The sequence below is a fragment of the Acipenser ruthenus genome, chromosome 44, assembly GCF_902713425.1.
Source record: "Acipenser ruthenus chromosome 44, fAciRut3.2 maternal haplotype, whole genome shotgun sequence".
In the NCBI taxonomy this organism is placed as follows: Eukaryota; Metazoa; Chordata; class Actinopteri; order Acipenseriformes; family Acipenseridae; genus Acipenser; species Acipenser ruthenus.
Genome location: NC_081232.1, coordinates 2,937,130 through 2,952,126, shown reverse-complemented (window position 1 = coordinate 2,952,126; position 14,997 = coordinate 2,937,130). Strand labels below are relative to the sequence as shown.

The 14,997-nt window shown below is 43.7% G+C and overlaps 33 non-coding genes and 19 pseudogenes across 33 annotated transcripts; 31 read left to right on the top strand and 21 right to left on the bottom strand.

Moving 5' to 3' along the window:
- Nucleotides 1–49: 49 nt before the first annotated feature.
- On the bottom strand, nt 50–168 carry LOC131711491 (5S ribosomal RNA). The gene has a single exon (XR_009313377.1). It is a non-coding gene; the product is annotated as a 5S ribosomal RNA (ribosomal RNA).
- A 114-nt stretch (nt 169–282) lies between these two features.
- Nucleotides 283–391, bottom strand: LOC131714463 (5S ribosomal RNA; annotated as a pseudogene).
- Nucleotides 392–491: 100 nt separating this feature from the next.
- On the bottom strand, nt 492–610 carry LOC131711239 (5S ribosomal RNA). The gene has a single exon (XR_009313122.1). It is a non-coding gene; the product is annotated as a 5S ribosomal RNA (ribosomal RNA).
- Nucleotides 611–710: 100 nt separating this feature from the next.
- LOC131712696 (5S ribosomal RNA) lies at nt 711–829 on the bottom strand. The gene has a single exon (XR_009314587.1). It is a non-coding gene; the product is annotated as a 5S ribosomal RNA (ribosomal RNA).
- A 100-nt stretch (nt 830–929) lies between these two features.
- LOC131720719 (5S ribosomal RNA) lies at nt 930–1,048 on the bottom strand. The gene has a single exon (XR_009319616.1). It is a non-coding gene; the product is annotated as a 5S ribosomal RNA (ribosomal RNA).
- Nucleotides 1,049–1,162: 114 nt separating this feature from the next.
- On the bottom strand, nt 1,163–1,271 carry LOC131715423 (5S ribosomal RNA; annotated as a pseudogene).
- Nucleotides 1,272–1,385: 114 nt separating this feature from the next.
- Nucleotides 1,386–1,504, bottom strand: LOC131711286 (5S ribosomal RNA). The gene has a single exon (XR_009313169.1). It is a non-coding gene; the product is annotated as a 5S ribosomal RNA (ribosomal RNA).
- Nucleotides 1,505–1,618: 114 nt separating this feature from the next.
- LOC131709862 (5S ribosomal RNA) lies at nt 1,619–1,737 on the bottom strand. The gene has a single exon (XR_009311726.1). It is a non-coding gene; the product is annotated as a 5S ribosomal RNA (ribosomal RNA).
- A 100-nt stretch (nt 1,738–1,837) lies between these two features.
- Nucleotides 1,838–1,946, bottom strand: LOC131714462 (5S ribosomal RNA; annotated as a pseudogene).
- A 100-nt stretch (nt 1,947–2,046) lies between these two features.
- On the bottom strand, nt 2,047–2,165 carry LOC131710341 (5S ribosomal RNA). The gene has a single exon (XR_009312213.1). It is a non-coding gene; the product is annotated as a 5S ribosomal RNA (ribosomal RNA).
- Nucleotides 2,166–2,279: 114 nt separating this feature from the next.
- On the bottom strand, nt 2,280–2,398 carry LOC131712764 (5S ribosomal RNA). The gene has a single exon (XR_009314653.1). It is a non-coding gene; the product is annotated as a 5S ribosomal RNA (ribosomal RNA).
- A 100-nt stretch (nt 2,399–2,498) lies between these two features.
- LOC131717509 (5S ribosomal RNA) lies at nt 2,499–2,617 on the bottom strand. The gene has a single exon (XR_009316396.1). It is a non-coding gene; the product is annotated as a 5S ribosomal RNA (ribosomal RNA).
- A 100-nt stretch (nt 2,618–2,717) lies between these two features.
- Nucleotides 2,718–2,836, bottom strand: LOC131711655 (5S ribosomal RNA). Its single transcript, XR_009313541.1, has one exon. It is a non-coding gene; the product is annotated as a 5S ribosomal RNA (ribosomal RNA).
- Nucleotides 2,837–2,936: 100 nt separating this feature from the next.
- LOC131714225 (5S ribosomal RNA) lies at nt 2,937–3,054 on the bottom strand (annotated as a pseudogene).
- Nucleotides 3,055–3,168: 114 nt separating this feature from the next.
- On the bottom strand, nt 3,169–3,287 carry LOC131712593 (5S ribosomal RNA). Its single transcript, XR_009314484.1, has one exon. It is a non-coding gene; the product is annotated as a 5S ribosomal RNA (ribosomal RNA).
- A 114-nt stretch (nt 3,288–3,401) lies between these two features.
- On the bottom strand, nt 3,402–3,520 carry LOC131711642 (5S ribosomal RNA). The gene has a single exon (XR_009313528.1). It is a non-coding gene; the product is annotated as a 5S ribosomal RNA (ribosomal RNA).
- Nucleotides 3,521–3,634: 114 nt separating this feature from the next.
- LOC131712106 (5S ribosomal RNA) lies at nt 3,635–3,753 on the bottom strand. Its single transcript, XR_009313995.1, has one exon. It is a non-coding gene; the product is annotated as a 5S ribosomal RNA (ribosomal RNA).
- Nucleotides 3,754–3,867: 114 nt separating this feature from the next.
- On the bottom strand, nt 3,868–3,986 carry LOC131712748 (5S ribosomal RNA). Its single transcript, XR_009314637.1, has one exon. It is a non-coding gene; the product is annotated as a 5S ribosomal RNA (ribosomal RNA).
- Nucleotides 3,987–4,086: 100 nt separating this feature from the next.
- LOC131709851 (5S ribosomal RNA) lies at nt 4,087–4,205 on the bottom strand. Its single transcript, XR_009311715.1, has one exon. It is a non-coding gene; the product is annotated as a 5S ribosomal RNA (ribosomal RNA).
- A 100-nt stretch (nt 4,206–4,305) lies between these two features.
- On the bottom strand, nt 4,306–4,414 carry LOC131716149 (5S ribosomal RNA; annotated as a pseudogene).
- Nucleotides 4,415–4,514: 100 nt separating this feature from the next.
- LOC131713916 (5S ribosomal RNA) lies at nt 4,515–4,643 on the bottom strand (annotated as a pseudogene).
- A 198-nt stretch (nt 4,644–4,841) lies between these two features.
- LOC131709840 (5S ribosomal RNA) lies at nt 4,842–4,960 on the top strand. Its single transcript, XR_009311704.1, has one exon. It is a non-coding gene; the product is annotated as a 5S ribosomal RNA (ribosomal RNA).
- A 114-nt stretch (nt 4,961–5,074) lies between these two features.
- LOC131709829 (5S ribosomal RNA) lies at nt 5,075–5,193 on the top strand. The gene has a single exon (XR_009311693.1). It is a non-coding gene; the product is annotated as a 5S ribosomal RNA (ribosomal RNA).
- A 114-nt stretch (nt 5,194–5,307) lies between these two features.
- On the top strand, nt 5,308–5,426 carry LOC117967341 (5S ribosomal RNA). The gene has a single exon (XR_004661957.1). It is a non-coding gene; the product is annotated as a 5S ribosomal RNA (ribosomal RNA).
- A 114-nt stretch (nt 5,427–5,540) lies between these two features.
- LOC131715732 (5S ribosomal RNA) lies at nt 5,541–5,649 on the top strand (annotated as a pseudogene).
- Nucleotides 5,650–5,749: 100 nt separating this feature from the next.
- Nucleotides 5,750–5,868, top strand: LOC117967499 (5S ribosomal RNA). Its single transcript, XR_009311672.1, has one exon. It is a non-coding gene; the product is annotated as a 5S ribosomal RNA (ribosomal RNA).
- A 114-nt stretch (nt 5,869–5,982) lies between these two features.
- Nucleotides 5,983–6,101, top strand: LOC117967343 (5S ribosomal RNA). Its single transcript, XR_004661959.1, has one exon. It is a non-coding gene; the product is annotated as a 5S ribosomal RNA (ribosomal RNA).
- A 114-nt stretch (nt 6,102–6,215) lies between these two features.
- On the top strand, nt 6,216–6,324 carry LOC131716117 (5S ribosomal RNA; annotated as a pseudogene).
- A 114-nt stretch (nt 6,325–6,438) lies between these two features.
- LOC131716116 (5S ribosomal RNA) lies at nt 6,439–6,547 on the top strand (annotated as a pseudogene).
- A 114-nt stretch (nt 6,548–6,661) lies between these two features.
- Nucleotides 6,662–6,780, top strand: LOC117967345 (5S ribosomal RNA). The gene has a single exon (XR_004661961.1). It is a non-coding gene; the product is annotated as a 5S ribosomal RNA (ribosomal RNA).
- A 100-nt stretch (nt 6,781–6,880) lies between these two features.
- On the top strand, nt 6,881–6,999 carry LOC117967404 (5S ribosomal RNA). Its single transcript, XR_004662025.2, has one exon. It is a non-coding gene; the product is annotated as a 5S ribosomal RNA (ribosomal RNA).
- A 100-nt stretch (nt 7,000–7,099) lies between these two features.
- On the top strand, nt 7,100–7,218 carry LOC117967346 (5S ribosomal RNA). The gene has a single exon (XR_004661962.2). It is a non-coding gene; the product is annotated as a 5S ribosomal RNA (ribosomal RNA).
- Nucleotides 7,219–7,318: 100 nt separating this feature from the next.
- LOC131713390 (5S ribosomal RNA) lies at nt 7,319–7,437 on the top strand (annotated as a pseudogene).
- A 114-nt stretch (nt 7,438–7,551) lies between these two features.
- Nucleotides 7,552–7,670, top strand: LOC117967348 (5S ribosomal RNA). Its single transcript, XR_004661964.2, has one exon. It is a non-coding gene; the product is annotated as a 5S ribosomal RNA (ribosomal RNA).
- Nucleotides 7,671–7,770: 100 nt separating this feature from the next.
- Nucleotides 7,771–7,879, top strand: LOC131714461 (5S ribosomal RNA; annotated as a pseudogene).
- A 114-nt stretch (nt 7,880–7,993) lies between these two features.
- LOC117967424 (5S ribosomal RNA) lies at nt 7,994–8,112 on the top strand. The gene has a single exon (XR_004662045.2). It is a non-coding gene; the product is annotated as a 5S ribosomal RNA (ribosomal RNA).
- A 100-nt stretch (nt 8,113–8,212) lies between these two features.
- Nucleotides 8,213–8,331, top strand: LOC131713266 (5S ribosomal RNA; annotated as a pseudogene).
- Nucleotides 8,332–8,445: 114 nt separating this feature from the next.
- LOC131711428 (5S ribosomal RNA) lies at nt 8,446–8,564 on the top strand. Its single transcript, XR_009313311.1, has one exon. It is a non-coding gene; the product is annotated as a 5S ribosomal RNA (ribosomal RNA).
- A 114-nt stretch (nt 8,565–8,678) lies between these two features.
- Nucleotides 8,679–8,797, top strand: LOC131709778 (5S ribosomal RNA). The gene has a single exon (XR_009311641.1). It is a non-coding gene; the product is annotated as a 5S ribosomal RNA (ribosomal RNA).
- Nucleotides 8,798–8,911: 114 nt separating this feature from the next.
- LOC131715579 (5S ribosomal RNA) lies at nt 8,912–9,020 on the top strand (annotated as a pseudogene).
- Nucleotides 9,021–9,120: 100 nt separating this feature from the next.
- On the top strand, nt 9,121–9,239 carry LOC131720733 (5S ribosomal RNA). Its single transcript, XR_009319630.1, has one exon. It is a non-coding gene; the product is annotated as a 5S ribosomal RNA (ribosomal RNA).
- Nucleotides 9,240–9,339: 100 nt separating this feature from the next.
- LOC131710936 (5S ribosomal RNA) lies at nt 9,340–9,458 on the top strand. The gene has a single exon (XR_009312818.1). It is a non-coding gene; the product is annotated as a 5S ribosomal RNA (ribosomal RNA).
- Nucleotides 9,459–9,766: 308 nt separating this feature from the next.
- On the top strand, nt 9,767–9,885 carry LOC131713490 (5S ribosomal RNA; annotated as a pseudogene).
- A 107-nt stretch (nt 9,886–9,992) lies between these two features.
- Nucleotides 9,993–10,101, top strand: LOC131715478 (5S ribosomal RNA; annotated as a pseudogene).
- A 101-nt stretch (nt 10,102–10,202) lies between these two features.
- LOC131711282 (5S ribosomal RNA) lies at nt 10,203–10,321 on the top strand. Its single transcript, XR_009313165.1, has one exon. It is a non-coding gene; the product is annotated as a 5S ribosomal RNA (ribosomal RNA).
- Nucleotides 10,322–10,421: 100 nt separating this feature from the next.
- On the top strand, nt 10,422–10,540 carry LOC131710479 (5S ribosomal RNA). The gene has a single exon (XR_009312351.1). It is a non-coding gene; the product is annotated as a 5S ribosomal RNA (ribosomal RNA).
- Nucleotides 10,541–10,653: 113 nt separating this feature from the next.
- LOC131716481 (5S ribosomal RNA) lies at nt 10,654–10,772 on the top strand (annotated as a pseudogene).
- Nucleotides 10,773–10,872: 100 nt separating this feature from the next.
- LOC131710943 (5S ribosomal RNA) lies at nt 10,873–10,991 on the top strand. The gene has a single exon (XR_009312825.1). It is a non-coding gene; the product is annotated as a 5S ribosomal RNA (ribosomal RNA).
- Nucleotides 10,992–11,105: 114 nt separating this feature from the next.
- On the top strand, nt 11,106–11,224 carry LOC131709767 (5S ribosomal RNA). Its single transcript, XR_009311630.1, has one exon. It is a non-coding gene; the product is annotated as a 5S ribosomal RNA (ribosomal RNA).
- Nucleotides 11,225–11,338: 114 nt separating this feature from the next.
- LOC131715731 (5S ribosomal RNA) lies at nt 11,339–11,447 on the top strand (annotated as a pseudogene).
- A 100-nt stretch (nt 11,448–11,547) lies between these two features.
- LOC131716536 (5S ribosomal RNA) lies at nt 11,548–11,676 on the top strand (annotated as a pseudogene).
- Nucleotides 11,677–11,787: 111 nt separating this feature from the next.
- Nucleotides 11,788–11,906, top strand: LOC131716554 (5S ribosomal RNA; annotated as a pseudogene).
- The last annotated feature ends 3,091 nt before the right edge of the window (nt 11,907–14,997 follow it).

The following is a 14,997-nucleotide window of genomic DNA, read 5'->3' as shown; positions in this document are numbered from 1 at the left end:
CCTCCAAAATTTCCTTTTGTCCTCCACACATTTCAATTGTAAAATGTAATGCCTGCAGCACTTGATATTCCCAGGTGGTCTCCCATCCAAGTACTAACCAAGCCCAACATTGCTTAGCTTCTGAGATCAGACGAGATCAGGCTTATTCAAGGAGATGTGGCCGCAGGCGATTGCAGTTCTGCTTTCATGACTTTTATGTTTAGTGAGCTGGGGGTGATTCCTCCAAAATTTCCTTTTGGCCTCCACACATTTCAATTGTAAAATGTAATTACAAAAATGTAATGCCTGCAGCACTTGATATTCCCAGGTGGTCTCCCATCCAAGTACTAACCAAGCCCAACATTGCTTAGCTTCTGAGATCAGGCTTATTCAAGGTGGTGTGGCCGCAGGCGAATGCATTTCTGCTTTCTTGACTTTTATGTTTAGTGAGCTGGGGGTGATTCCTCCAAAATTTCCTTTTGTCCTCCACACATTTCAATTGTAAAATGTAATGCCTGCAGCACTTGATATTCCCAGGTGGTCTCCCATCCAAGTACTAACCAAGCCCAACATTGGTTAGCTTCTGAGATCAGACGAGATCAGGCTTATTCAAGGTGGTGTGGCCGCAGGCGATTGTATTTCTGCTTTCATGACTTTTATGTTTAGTGAGCTGGGGGTGATTCCTCCAAAATTTCCTTTTGTCCTCCACACATTTCAATTGTAAAATGTAATACCTGCAGCACTTGATATTCCCAGGTGGTCTCCCATCCAAGTACTAACCAAGCCCAACATTGCTTAGCTTCTGAGATCAGACGAGATCAGGCTTATTTAAGGTGGTGTGGCCGCAGGCGATTGCATTTCTGCTTTCATGACTTTTATGTTTAGTGAGCTGGGGGTGATTCCTCCAAAATTTCCTTTTGTCCTCCACACATTTCAATTGTAAAATGTAATGCCTGCAGCACTTGATATTCCCAGGTGGTCTCCCATCCAAGTACTAACCAAGCCCAACATTGCTTAGCTTCTGAGATCAGATGAGATCAGGATTATTCAAGGTGGTGTGGCCACAGGCGATTGCATTTCTGCTTTCATGACTTTTATGTTTAGTGAGCTGGGGGTGATTCCTCCAAAATTTCCTTTTGTCCTCCACACATTTCAATTGTAAAATGTAATTACAAAAATGTAATGCCTGCAGCACTTGATATTCCCAGGTGGTCTCCCATCCAAGTACTAACCAAGCCCAACATTGCTTAGCTTCTGAGATCAGGCTTATTCAAGGTGGTGTGGCCACAGGCGATTGCTTTTCTGCTTTAATGACTTTTATGGTTAGTGAGCTGGGGGTGATTCCTCCAAAATTTCCTTTTGTCCTCCACACATTTCAATTGTAAAATGTAATTACAAAAATGTAATGCCTGCAGCACTTGATATTCCCAGGTGGTCTCCCATCCAAGTACTAACCAAGCCCAACATTGCTTAGCTTCTGAGATCAGACGAGATCAGGCTTATTCAAGGTGGTGTGGCCGCATGCGATTGCATTTCTGCTTTCATGACTTTTATGTTTAGTGAGCTGGGGGTGATTCCTCCAAAATTTCCTTTTGGCCTCCACACATTTCAATTGTAAAATGTAATTACAAAAATGTAATGCCTGCAGCACTTGATATTCCCAGGTGGTCTCCCATCCAAGTACTAACCAAGCCCAACATTGCTTAGCTTCTGAGATCAGACGAGATCAGGCTTATTCAAGGTGGTGTGGCCGCAGGCGATTGCGTATCTGCTTTCATGACTTTTATGTTTAGTGAGCTGGGGGTGATTCCTCCAAAATTTCCTTTTGTCCTCCACACATTTCAATTGTAAAATGTAATGCCTGCAGCACTTGATATTCCCAGGTGGTCTCCCATCCAAGTACTAACCAAGCCCAACATTGCTTAGCTTCTGAGATCAGGCTTATTCAAGGTGGTGTGGCCGCAGGCGATTGCATTTCTGCTTTCATGACTTTTATGTTTAGGGAGCTGGGGGTGATTCCTCCAAAATTTCCTTTTGTCCTCCACACATTTCAATTGTAAAATGTAATGCCCGCAGCACTTGATATTCCCAGGTGGTCTCCCATCCAAGTACTAACCAAGCCCAACATTGCTTAGCTTCTGAGATCAGACGAGATCAGGCTTATTCAAGGTGGTGTGGCCGCAGGCGATTGCATTTCTGCTTTCATGACTTTTATGTTTATTGAGCTGGGGGTGATTCCTCCAAAATTTCCTTTTGACCTCCACACATTTCAATTGTAAAATGTAATTACAAAAATGTAATGCCTGCAGCACTTGATATTCCCAGGTGGTCTCACATCCAAGTACTAACCAAGCCCAACATTGCTTAGCTTCTGAGATCAGACGAGATCAGGCTTATTCAAGGTGGTGTGGCCGCAGGCGATTGCATTTCTGCTTTCATGACTTTTATGTTTAGTGAGCTGGGGGTGATTCCTCCAAAATTTCCTTTTGGCCTCCACACATTTCAATTGTAAAATGTAATGCCTGCAGCACTTGATATTCCCAGGTGGTCTCCCATCCAAGTACTAACCAAGCCCAACATTGCTTAGCTTCTGAGATCAGATGAGATCAGGCTTATTCAAGGTGGTGTGGCCGCAGGCGATTGCATTTCTGCTTTCATGACTTTTATGTTTAGTAAGCTGGGGGTGATTCCTCCAAAATTTCCTTTTGTCCTCCACACATTTCAATTGTAAAATGTAATGCCTGTAGCACTTGATATTCCCAGGTGGTCTCCCATCCAAGTACTAACCAAGCCCAACATTGCTTAGCTTCTGAGATCAGACGAGATCAGGCTTATTCAAGGTGGTGTGGCCGCAGGCGATTGCATTTTTGCTTTCATGACTTTTATGTTTAGTGAGCTGGGGGTGATTCCTCCAAAATTTCCTTTTGTCCTCCACACATTTCAATTGTAAAATGTAATGCCTGCAGCACTTGATATTCCAGGTGGTCTCCCATCCAAGTACTAACCAAGCCCAACACTGCTTAGCTTCTGAGATCAGACAAGATCAGGCTTATTCAAGGTGGTGTGGCCGCAGGCGATTGCATTTCTGCTTCCATGACTTTTATGTTTAGTGAGCTGGGGGTGATTCCTCCAAAATTTCCTTTTGTCCTCCACACATTTCAATTGTAAAATGTAATTACAAAAATGTAATGCCTGCAGCACTTGATATTCCCAGGTGGTCTCCCATCCAAGTACTAACCAAGCCCAACACTGCTTAGCTTCTGAGATCAGACAAGATCAGGCTTATTCAAGGTGGTGTGGCCGCAGGCGATTGCATTTCTGCTTTCATGACTTTTATGTTTAGTGAGCTGGGGGTGATTCCTCCAAAATTTCCTTTTGTCCTCCACACATTTCAATTGTAAAATGTAATTACAAAAATGTAATGCCTGCAGCACTTGATATTCCCAGGTGGTCTCCCATCCAAGTACTAACCAAGACCAACATTGCTTAGCTTCTGAGATCAGACGAGATCAGGCTTATCCAAGGTGGTGTGGCCGCAGGCGATTGCATTTCTGCTTTCATGACTTTTATGTTTAGTGAGCTGGGGGTGATTCCTCCAAAATTTCCTTTTGTCCTCCACACATTTCAATTGTAAAATGTAATTACAAAAATGTAATGCCTGCATCACTTGATATTCCCAGGTGGTCTCCCATCCAAGTACTAACCAAGCCCAACATTGCTTAGCTTCTGAGATCAGACGAGATCAGGCTTATTCAAGGTGGTGTGGCCGCAGGCGATTGCATTTCTGCTTTCATGACTTTTATGTTTAGGGAGCTGGGGGTGATTCCTCCAAAATTTCCTTTTGTCCTCCACACATTTCAATTGTAAAATGTAATTACAAAAATGTATAGCCTTCAGCACTTGATATTCCCAGGTGGTCTCCCATCCAAGTACTAACCAAGCCCAACATTGCTTAGCTTCTGAGATCAGACGAGATCAGGCTTATTCAAGGTGGTGTGGCTGCAGGCGATTGCATTTCTGCTTTCATGACTTTTATGTTTAGTGAGCTGGGGGTGATTCCTCCAAAATTTCCTTTTGTCCTCCACACATTTCAATTGTAAAATGTAATGCCTGCAGCACTTGATATTCCCAGGTGGTCTCCCATCCAAGTACTAACCAAGCCCAACATTGCTTAGCTTCTGAGATCAGACGAGATCAGGCTTATTCAAGGTGGTGTGGCCGCAGGCGATTGCATTTCTGCTTTCATGACTTTTATGTTTAGGGAGCTGGGGGTGATTCCTCCAAAATTTCCCTTTGGCCTCCACACATTTCAATTGTAAAATGTAATGCCTGCAGCACTTGATATTCCCAGGTGGTCTCCCATCCAAGTACTAACCAAGCCCAACATTGCTTAGCTTCTGAGATCAGGCTTATTCAAGGTGTTGTGGCCGCAGGCGATTGCATTTCTGCATTCATGACTTTTATGTTTAGTGAGCTGGGGGTGATGCCTCCACAATTTCCTTTTGTCCTCCACACATTTCAATTGTAAAATGTAATGCCTGCAGCACTTGATATTCCCAGGTGGTCTCCCATCCAAGTACTAACCAAGCCCAACATTGCTTAGCTTCTGAGATCAGGCGAGATCAGGCGAGATCAGGCTTATTCAAGGTGGTGTGGCCGCAGGCGATTGCATTTCTGCTTTCATGACATGTTGGGCTTGGTTAGTACTTGGATGGGATTCCACCTGGGAATATCAAGTGCTGCAGGCATTACATTTTTGTAATTACATTTTACAATTGAAATGTGTGGAGGACAAAAGGAAATTTTGGAGGAATCACCCCCAGCTCACTAAACATAAGAGTCATGAAAGCAGAAGTGCAATCGCCTGCGGCCACACCACCTTGAATAAGCCTGATCTCGTCTGATCTCAGAAGCTAAGCAATGTTGGGCTTGGTTAGTACTTGGATGGGAGACCACCTGGGAATATCAAGTGCTGCAGGCATTACATTTTTGTAATTACATTTTACAATTGAAATGTGTGGAGGACAAAAGGAAATTTTGGAGGAATCACCCCCAGCTCACTAAACATAAAAGTCATGAAAGCAGAAATGCAATCGCCTGCGGCCACACCACCTTGAATAAGCCTGATCTCGTCTGATCTCAGAAGCTAAGCAATGTTGGGCTTGGTTAGTACTTGGATGGGAGACCACCTGGGAATATCAAGTGCTGCAGGCATTACATTTTTGTAATTACATTTTACAATTGAAATGTGTGGAGGACAAAAGGAAATTTTGGAGGAATCACCCCCAGCTCACTAAACATAAAAGTCATGAAAGCAGAAATGCAATCGCCTGCGGCCACACCACCTTGAATAAGCCTGATCTCGTCTGATCTCAGAAGCTAAGCAATGTTGGGCTTGGTTAGTACTTGGATGGGAGACCACCTGGGAATATCAAGTGCTGCAGGCATTACATTTTTGTAATTACATTTTACAATTGAAATGTGTGGAGGACAAAAGGAAATTTTGGAGGAATCACCCCCAGCTCACTAAACATAAAAGTCATGAAAGCAGAAATGCAATCGCCTGCGGCCACACCACCTTGAATAAGTCTGATCTCAGAAGCTAAGCAATGTTGGGCTTGGTTAGTACTTGGATGGGAGACCACCTGGGAATATCAAGTGCTGCAGGCATTACATTTTACAATTGAAATGTGTGGAGGACAAAAGGAAATTTTGGAGGAATCACCCCCAGCTCACTAAACATAAAAGTCATGAAAGCAGAAATGCAATCGCCTGCGGCCACACCACCTTGAATAAGCCTGATCTCGTCTGATCTCAGAAGCTAAGCAATGTTGGGCTTGGTTAGTACTTGGATGGGAGACCACCTGGGAATATCAAGTGCTGCAGGCATTACGTTTTTGTAATTACATTTTACAATTGAAATGTGTGGAGGACAAAAGGAAATTTTGGAGGAATCACCCCCAGCTCACTAAACATAAAAGTCATGAAAGCAGAAACGCAATCGCCTGCGGCCACACCACCTTGAATAAGCCTGATCTCGTCTGATCTCAGAAGCTAAGCAATGTTGGGCTTGGTTAGTACTTGGATGGGAGACCACCTGGGAATATCAAGTGCTGCAGGCATTACATTTTTGTAATTACATTTTACAATTGAAATGTGTGGAGGACAAAAGGAAATTTTGGAGGAATCACCCCCAGCTCACTAAACATAAAAGTCATGAAAGCAGAAATGCAATCGCCTGCGGCCACACCACCTTGAATAAGCCTGATCTCAGAAGCTAAGCAATGTTGGGCTTGGTTAGTACTTGGATGGGAGACCACCTGGGAATATCAAGTCCTGCAGGCATTACATTTTTGTAATTACATTTTACAATTGAAATGTGTGGAGGACAAAAGGAAATTTTGGAGGAGTCACCCCCAGCTCACTAAACATAAAAGTCATGAAAGCAGAAATGCAATCGCCTGCGGCCACACCACCTTGAATAAGCCTGATCTCAGAAGCTAAGCAATGTTGGGCTTGGTTAGTACTTGGATGGGAGACCACCTGGGAATATCAAGTCCTGCAGGCATTACATTTTTGTAATTACATTTTACAATTGAAATGTGTGGAGGCCAAAAGGAAATTTTGGAGGAATCACCCCCAGCTCACTAATCATAAAAGTCATGAAAGCAGAAATGCAATCGCCTGCGGCCACACCACCTTGAATAAGCCTGATCTCGTCTGATCTCAGAAGCTAAGCAATGTTGGGCTTGGTTAGTACTTGGATGGGAGACCACCTGGGAATATCAAGTGCTGCAGGCATTACATTTTACAATTGAAATGTGTGGAGGACAAAAGGAAATTTTGGAGGAATCACCCCCAGCTCACTAAACATAAAAGTCATGAAAGCAGAAATGCAATCGCCTGCGGCCACACCACCTTGAATAAGCCTGATCTCGTCTGAGCTCAGAAGCTAAGCAGTGTTGGGCTTGGTTAGTACTTGGATGGGAGACCACCTGGGAATATCAAGTGCTGCAGGCATTACATTTTACAATTGAAATGTGTGGAGGACAAAAGGAAATTTTGGAGGAATCACCCCCAGCTCACTAAACATAAAAGTCATGAAAGCAGAACTGCAATCTCCTGCGGCCACACCACCTTGAATAAGCCTGATCTCGTCTGATCTCAGAAGCTAAGCAATGTTGGGCTTGGTTAGTACTTGGATGGGAGACCACCTGGGAATATCAAGTGCTGCAGGCATTACATTTTACAATTGAAATGTGTGGAGGACAAAAGGAAATTTTGGAGGATTCACCCCCAGCTCACTAAACATAAAAGTCATGAAAGCAGAAATGCAATCACCTGCGGCCACACCACCTTGAATAAGCCTGATCTCGTCTGATCTCAGAAGCTAAGCAATGTTGGGCTTGGTTAGTACTTGGATGAGAGACCACCTGGGAATATCAAGTGCTGCAGGCATTACATTTTTGTAATTACATTTTACAATTGAAATGTGTGGAGGACAAAAGGAAATTTTGGAGGAATCACCCCCAGCTCACTAAACATAAAAGTCATGAAAGCAGAAATGCAATCGCCTGCGGCCACACCACCTTGAATAAGCCTGATCTCGTCTGATCTCAGAAGCTAAGCAATGTTGGGCTTGGTTAGTACTTCGATGGGAGACCACCTGGGAATATCAAGTGCTGCAGGCATTACATTTTACAATTGAAATGTGTGGAGGACAAAAGGAAATTTTGGAGGAATCACCCCTTGCTCACTAAACATAAAAGTCATGAAAGCAGAAATGCAATCGCCTGCGGCCACACCACCTTGAATAAGCCTGATCTCAGAAGCTAAGCAATGTTGGGCTTGGTTAGTACTTGGATGGGAGACCACCTGGGAATATCAAGTGCTGCAGGCATTACATTTTTGTAATTACATTTTACAATTGAAATGTGTGGAGGACAAAATTAAATTTTGGAGGAATCACCCCCAGCTCACTAAACATAAAAGTCATGAAAGCAGAAATGCAATCGCCTGCGGCCACACCACCTTGAATAAGCCTGATCTCGTCTGATCTCAGAAGCTAAGCAATGTTGGGCTTGATTAGTACTTGGATGGGAGACCACCTGGGAATATCAAGTGCTGCAGGCATTACTTTTTACAATTGAAATGTGTGGAGGACAAAAGGAAATTTTGGAGGAATCACCCCCAGCTCACTAAACATAAAAGTCATGAAAGCAGAAATGCAATCGCCTGCGGCCACACCACCTTGAATAAGCCTGATCTCGTCTGTTCTCAGAAGCTAAGCAATGTTGGGCTTGGTTAGTACTTGGATGGGAGACCACCTGGAAATATCAAGTGCTGCAGGCATTACATTTTTGTAATTACATTTTACAATTGAAATGTGTGGAGGACAAAAGGAAATTTTGGAGGAATCACCCCCAGCTCACTAAACATAAAAGTCATGAAAGCAGAAATGCAATCGCCTGCGGCCACACCACCTTGAATAAGCCTGATCTCGTCTGTTCTCAGAAGCTAAGCAATGTTGGGCTTGGTTAGTACTTGGATGGGAGACCACCTGGGAATATCAAGTGCTGCAGGCATTACATTTTTGTAATTACATTTTACAATTGAAATGTGTGGAGGGCAAAAGGAAATTTTGGAGGAATCACCCCCAGCTCACTAAACATAAAAGTCATGAAAGCAGAAATGCAATCGCCTGCGGCCACACCACCTTGAATAAGCCTGATCTCGTCTGATCTCAGAAGCTAAGCAATGTTGGGCTTGGTTAGTACTTGGATGGGAGACCACCTGGGAATATCAAGTGCTGCAGGCATTACATTTTTGTAATTACATTTTACAATTGAAATGTGTGGAGGCCAAAAGGAAATTTTGGAGGAATCACCCCCAGCTCACTAAACATAAAAGTCATGAAAGCAGAAATGCAATCGCCTGCGGCCGTACCACCTTGAATAAGCTTGATCTCAGAAGCTAAGCAATGTTGGGCTTGGTTAGTACTTGGATGGGAGACCACCTGGGAATATCAAGTGCTGCAGGCATTACATTTTACAATTGAAATGTGTGGAGGACAAAAGGAAATTTTGGAGGAATCACCCCCAGCTCCCTAAACATAAAAGTCATGAAAGCAGAAATGCAATCGCCTGCGGCCACACCACCTTGAATAAGCCTGATCTCGTCTGATCTCAGAAGCTAAGCAATGTTGGGCTTGATTAGTACTTGGATGGGAGACCACCTGGGAATATCAAGTGCTGCAGGTATTACATTTTACAATTGAAATGTGTGGAGGACAAAAGGAAATTTTGGAGGAATCACCCCCAGCTCACTAAACATAAAAGTCATGAAAGCAGAAATGCAATCGCCTGCGGCCACACCACCTTGAATAAGCCTGATCTCGTCTGATCTCAGAAGCTAAGCAATGTTGGGCTTGGTTAGTACTTGGATGGGAGACCACCGGGGAATATCAAGTGCTGCAGGCATTACATTTTACAATTGAAATGTGTGGAGGACAAAAGGAAATTTTGGAGGAATCACCCCCAGCTCACTAAACATAAAAGTCATGAAAGCAGAAATGCAATCGCCTGCGGCCACACCACCTTGAATAAGCCTGATCTTGTCTGATCTCAGAAGCTAAGCAATGTTGGGCTTGGATGGGAGACCACCTGGGAATATCAAGTGCTGCAGGCATTACATTTTACAATTGAAATGTGTGGAGGCCAAAAGGAAATTTTGGAGGAATCACCCCCAGCTCCCTAAACATAAAAGTCATGAAAGCAGAAATGCAATCGCCTGCGGCCACACCACCTTGAATAAGCCTGATCTCGCCTGATCTCAGAAGCTAAGCAATGTTGGGCTTGGTTAGTACTTGGATGGGAGACCACCCTGGAATATCAAGTGCTGCAGGCATTACATTTTTGTAATTACAATTGAAATGTGTGGAGGCCAAAAGGAAATTTTGGAGGAATCACCCCCAGCTCACTAAACATAAATGTCATGAAAGCAGAAATGCAATCGCCTGCGGCCACACCACCTTGAATAAGCCTGATCTCAGTAGCTAAGCAATGTTGGGCTTGGTTAGTACTTGGATGGGAGACCACCTGGGAATATCAAGTGCTGCAGGCATTACATTTTACAATTGAAATGTGTGGAGGACAAAAGGAAATTTCTGGAGGAATCACCCCCAGCTCACTAAACATAAAAGTCATGAAAGCAGAAATGCACTCGCCTGCGGCCCCACCACCTTGAATAAGCCTGATCTCGTCTGATCTCAGAAGCTAAGCAATGTTGGGCTTGGTTAGTACTTGGATGGGAGACCACCTGGGAATATCAAGTGCTGCAGGCATTACATTTTACAATTGAAATGTGTGGAGGACAAAAGGAAATTTTGGAGGAATCACCCCCAGCTCACTAAACATAAAAGTCATGAAAGCAGAAATGCAATCGCCTGCGGCCACACCACCTTGAATGAGCCTGATCTCGTCTGATCTCAGAAGCTAAGCAATGTTGGGCTTGGTTAGTACTTGGATGGGAGCCCACCTGGGAATATCAAGTGCTGCAGGCATTACATTTTTGTAATTACATTTTACAATTGAAATGTGTTCAGGACAAAAGGAATTTTCGGAGGAATCACCCCCAACTCACCGAACCTAAAATTCATGAAAGCAGAACGCAATTGCCTCTGGCCACACCCCCTTAAATAAGCCTGATCTCGTCTGATCTCAGAAGCTAAGCAATGATGGCCTTGTTTAGTACTTGGATGGGAGACAACCTGGGAATATCAAGTGCTGCAGGCATTACATTTTACAATTGAAATGTGTGGAGGACAAAAGGAAATTTTGGAGGAATCATCCCCAGCTCACTAAACATAAAAGTCATGAAAGCAAAAATGCAATCACCTGCGGCCACACCACCTTGAATAATCCTGATCTCGTCTGATCTCAGAAGCTAAGCAATGTTGGGCTTGGTTAGTACTTGGATGGGAGACCACCTGGGAATATCAAGTGCTGCAGGCATTACATTTTTGTAATTACATTTTACAATTGAAATGTGTGGAGGACAAAAGGAAATTTTGGAGGAATCACCAACAGCTCACTAAACATAAAAGTCATGAAAGCAGTACTGCAATCGCCTGCGGCCACACCACCTTGAATAAGCCTGATCTCGTCTGATCTCAGAAGCTAAGCAATGTTGGGCTTGGTTAGTACTTGGATGGGAGACCACCTGGGAATATCAAGTGCTGCAGGCATTACATTTTTGTAATTACATTTTACAATTGAAATGTGTGGAGGACAAAAGGAAATTTTGGAGGAATCACCCCCAGCTCACTAAACATAAAAGTCATGAAAGGAGAAATGCAATCGCCTGCGGCCACACCACCTTGAATAAGTCTGATCTCAGAAGCTAAGCAATGTTGGGCTTGGTTAGTACTTGGATGGGAGACCACCTGGGAATATCAAGTGCTGCAGGCATTACATTTTACAATTGAAATGTTTGGAGGACAAAAGGAAATTTCGGAGGAATCACCCCCAGCTCACTAAACATAAAAGTCATGAAAGCAGAACAGCAGCCTTCTGCAGCCACACCACCATGAATAAGCCTGATCTCGCCTGATCTCGTCTGATCTCAGAAACTAAGCAACGTTGGGCTTTGTTAGTACTTGGATGGGAGACTGTCTGGGAATATCAAGTGCTGCAGGCATTACAATTTTGTAATTATATTTTACAATTGAAATGTGTGGACAAAAGGAAATCTCGGAGGAATCACCCTCAGCTCACCGAACATAAAAGTCATAAAAGCAGAACTGCAATCGCCTGCGGCCACAGCACCTTGAATTAGCCTGGTCACGTCTGATCTCAGAAACTAATCAACATTGGGCTTGGTTAGTACTTGGATGGGAGACCACCGGGGAATATGTAGTGCTGCGGGCATTACGTTTTTGTAATTACATTTTACAATTGAAATGTGCGGAGGACAAAACGAAATCTCGGAGGAATCACCCCCAGCTCACCGAACATAAGTCATAAAAGCAGACACTGCACGAAAATAAAGGTTTACAAATTTTGTACATTTGTAAACAATTTATGAACCTTAAGTTTGCAGGGGTTTACAACGTCATAGTAAACCATTTTGTAAACTGTATGTTTACATTAAGTTTACACACACCTATGTGAGTAAACATTATGTTTACAATGTTTGCACAATGTTTGTAAATTACACACCAAAAAACCTTAGGTTTACAAAAGGTTTGCAGGTGTATAGGAAACCGCATGTAAAATTTAAGTTTGCAGAATGTTTACAAGAAACATATTGTCGCAGGTGACGCTGAACTAGTTATTCCATATAGTAAAACATTAGACTCCATTGCATGGAGGATCTCAGTAAGCTACAGTAAATGGTTCATCAAATGAAACAGATTCAGTTTGCTACTGATGATGTGGAAAAGAACAGTAACTGGATACCAGAAAATATGAATAACAGTGAGTTTTGGCCTCCTTTAGTGTTCTGGATGGAAGGCGTACCTCGCAAAGTGACTCTGTGCGAACAGAAGGGAATGTATAGTAACAATGTATACAGGTCCAGAACTATTGTACATGGTGCAGAATTAACCCTGACACACAAATTGAAACATAATCCTCTTGTTATGTGTGCATGTAATATGTGCCAAAGCAAGTCATCAGTGACTGGGCCCAAACTTTGTCCAGCCTGTAGTCATTTAGCTAAACACTGTAGAATCTTGTTTGAATGTAATGATTCTGAAGGAATTTCTTTTTCTCATCTAAATGTAGATCCAAAGGATATTAAGAGGATTGAATGCATAAATTGTGAAGGAGGTCATTTAGTGAAATGAGCACATCTAGGTAAATTGGAATTTGTAGAAGGTGTCCCAGCCTAACGTGTCCAAGTATCTTGTAGGTACGAAGTGAGGAAGATGGCGTCTCACACCTGTGATGCTAAACTTTGGATAAAGGGGCCTGTTGTCGTTTTCGCGGAACCAACCAGAGCTGAACCCGGCACAGAAGAATCCTGCTGGAAACGTGGGGATATGCTGAATATGTACTAGGCGATTTCAAATATGGAATGTATTATAAAATGAAGTGTCAAAGATATTAGGAAGGATAAAGAAAGAGTATCCTTGTACCACTAGTATGTGGCTCTCTTGCTCCATGAAATAGGTCAGTCCTCTCTTGTTTGGAATTACACATGTATTCAATTAAATACTTAGTAGTCTGAGAATCCCTAAGAAAATATATATAATGAACGATTTACCACTAGTATATCTTATCTTCAGAAAGCATGACGCTTGATAAAAAGCACCATTCCGTCTAAAAGTGAACGTTAATCTACAAATTTATGCCCTAAAAACACAAGATAAGAAGAGACTCTTTATGACCAAAAGATTAACTAACAGCCAGAGGTCTTGAGAAAAAAATCCTGTCTCGGCTGGATTTTGTAGGAACAAAGAGAAGGGTCAAGCCTAGTTGAATGCAGTTATACTGGCCTATATTTGGATTTAAATCTTAAGAGGGATTCACCAAAGTAATATTATAGCAACTGATAAACAGAGGTAAATTAATTGAAAGATTATCTTATAATGAAACAGGTTCAGTGCTAATTGACACTGTTTATAGTTCATAACAGTTATTTCATAAGATTAATAAATGTTAGCCTTTAGGCGTAATTCGGGGGATGCCGTAGAGGGCGCTCTCCCGCTTTGCGCTCCTTTTTTCTTCTTATCCTATTTCCTTTTCTTTAGCCTGTCTTACCTTCCCTTCATGGCATCCTGCCCGGTAGCGTCCGCGATCTCTTCCGGGTGGAAGCTGATCCCAGTTCAGCCTCATTTAGTATTTCCAGCCAATCGCACAATGCAGCGCTCGCCACGTCAATTATTAGGGCATGGCCAGCACTGCTCCACGTATGTGTTATTGGCTGCCCCTCCTGTCTATCTCGCTCTCTTTTTCTACTTTAACCCAGCACTATTTCCGCTTCCTTGTCTGTGTTTGTTTTTTGTTCCTCCTCCTCCCCTCCTCTGCTCCTTTCTATATCGCACTGTCCGCACAGGGCTCCCTCAGGGGGGGAAGTGAGTCTCACTCCCCCGGCTGTCCGGGTCGGCCTCTCGTCTCAACCACTGCCGCCCGGCTGTTCCTCGCCGGCCTGAGGGGACCCCCGGCCACATCCTATTCTTCTGCTGCTTATGCGCTAAGCCTTCCAGGCCTCAACCTTGCTGTCCCATCTCCTCTCTTCTATTTCAGGTCCAGGACCATTTCAGCCCCCTCATGCAGTAGGCCGTGCCTCCACCTGCCGAGCGGGCCCCGACCGAGGGGGGGGGGGGGGGGGTTTCTCTGTTTTCGTCTCTCCTAAACGGACCCGAGACACTTTTTCCTAAGCTCTCCACGCCGCCCAGCTGCCAGCTTAGCTGCCTGAGGATGCTGCACTGAGTTGCGAAGGATCTGTCCTTTTGTCCTGTTCGTCCCCTTCCTGTCTCTTGCTCCACTAAACGCCCAGCAGCCAGAGGATGCTGCCTGACCCGTCGGGAGCGAGAGTCAGTTTGTTGTATGTTATATGTCTTATCTTTGCTCTCTCTCTCACTTTTAGGTCACCCAGCAGTCGGAGGATGCTGCCTGACCTGGCGGAAAGTGTTTATATCTAATCCTTTGCTCTTCTCATGTCTCCCTCTCTACGTCGCCCAGCAGCCAGAGGATGCTGCCTGACCCGACGAGAAGGGAAAACTCTTCGTCCCCCCTATCTCGTCCTGCTATCAGTATCTAACCTCAATGTTACTAAGCACCATTCCCAAACTCCAGTCCTCAATCTTGCCATCCCTCAAACTCGTCTCACTCTTAAACTCTAAAATGTCTCACCCCTCTCAAGCCTCCTAAGCAACCGGAGAAATCCTCTCATCTGGTCTCATTCTTAATATCTCACTCCCAATTTCGCCTCCTCTCAAGCCCTCGTAGGCAACCAGTGAATATGTTTTAAATATTTGCTATAATGAGAAAACATATTATTTAAAACTGACAA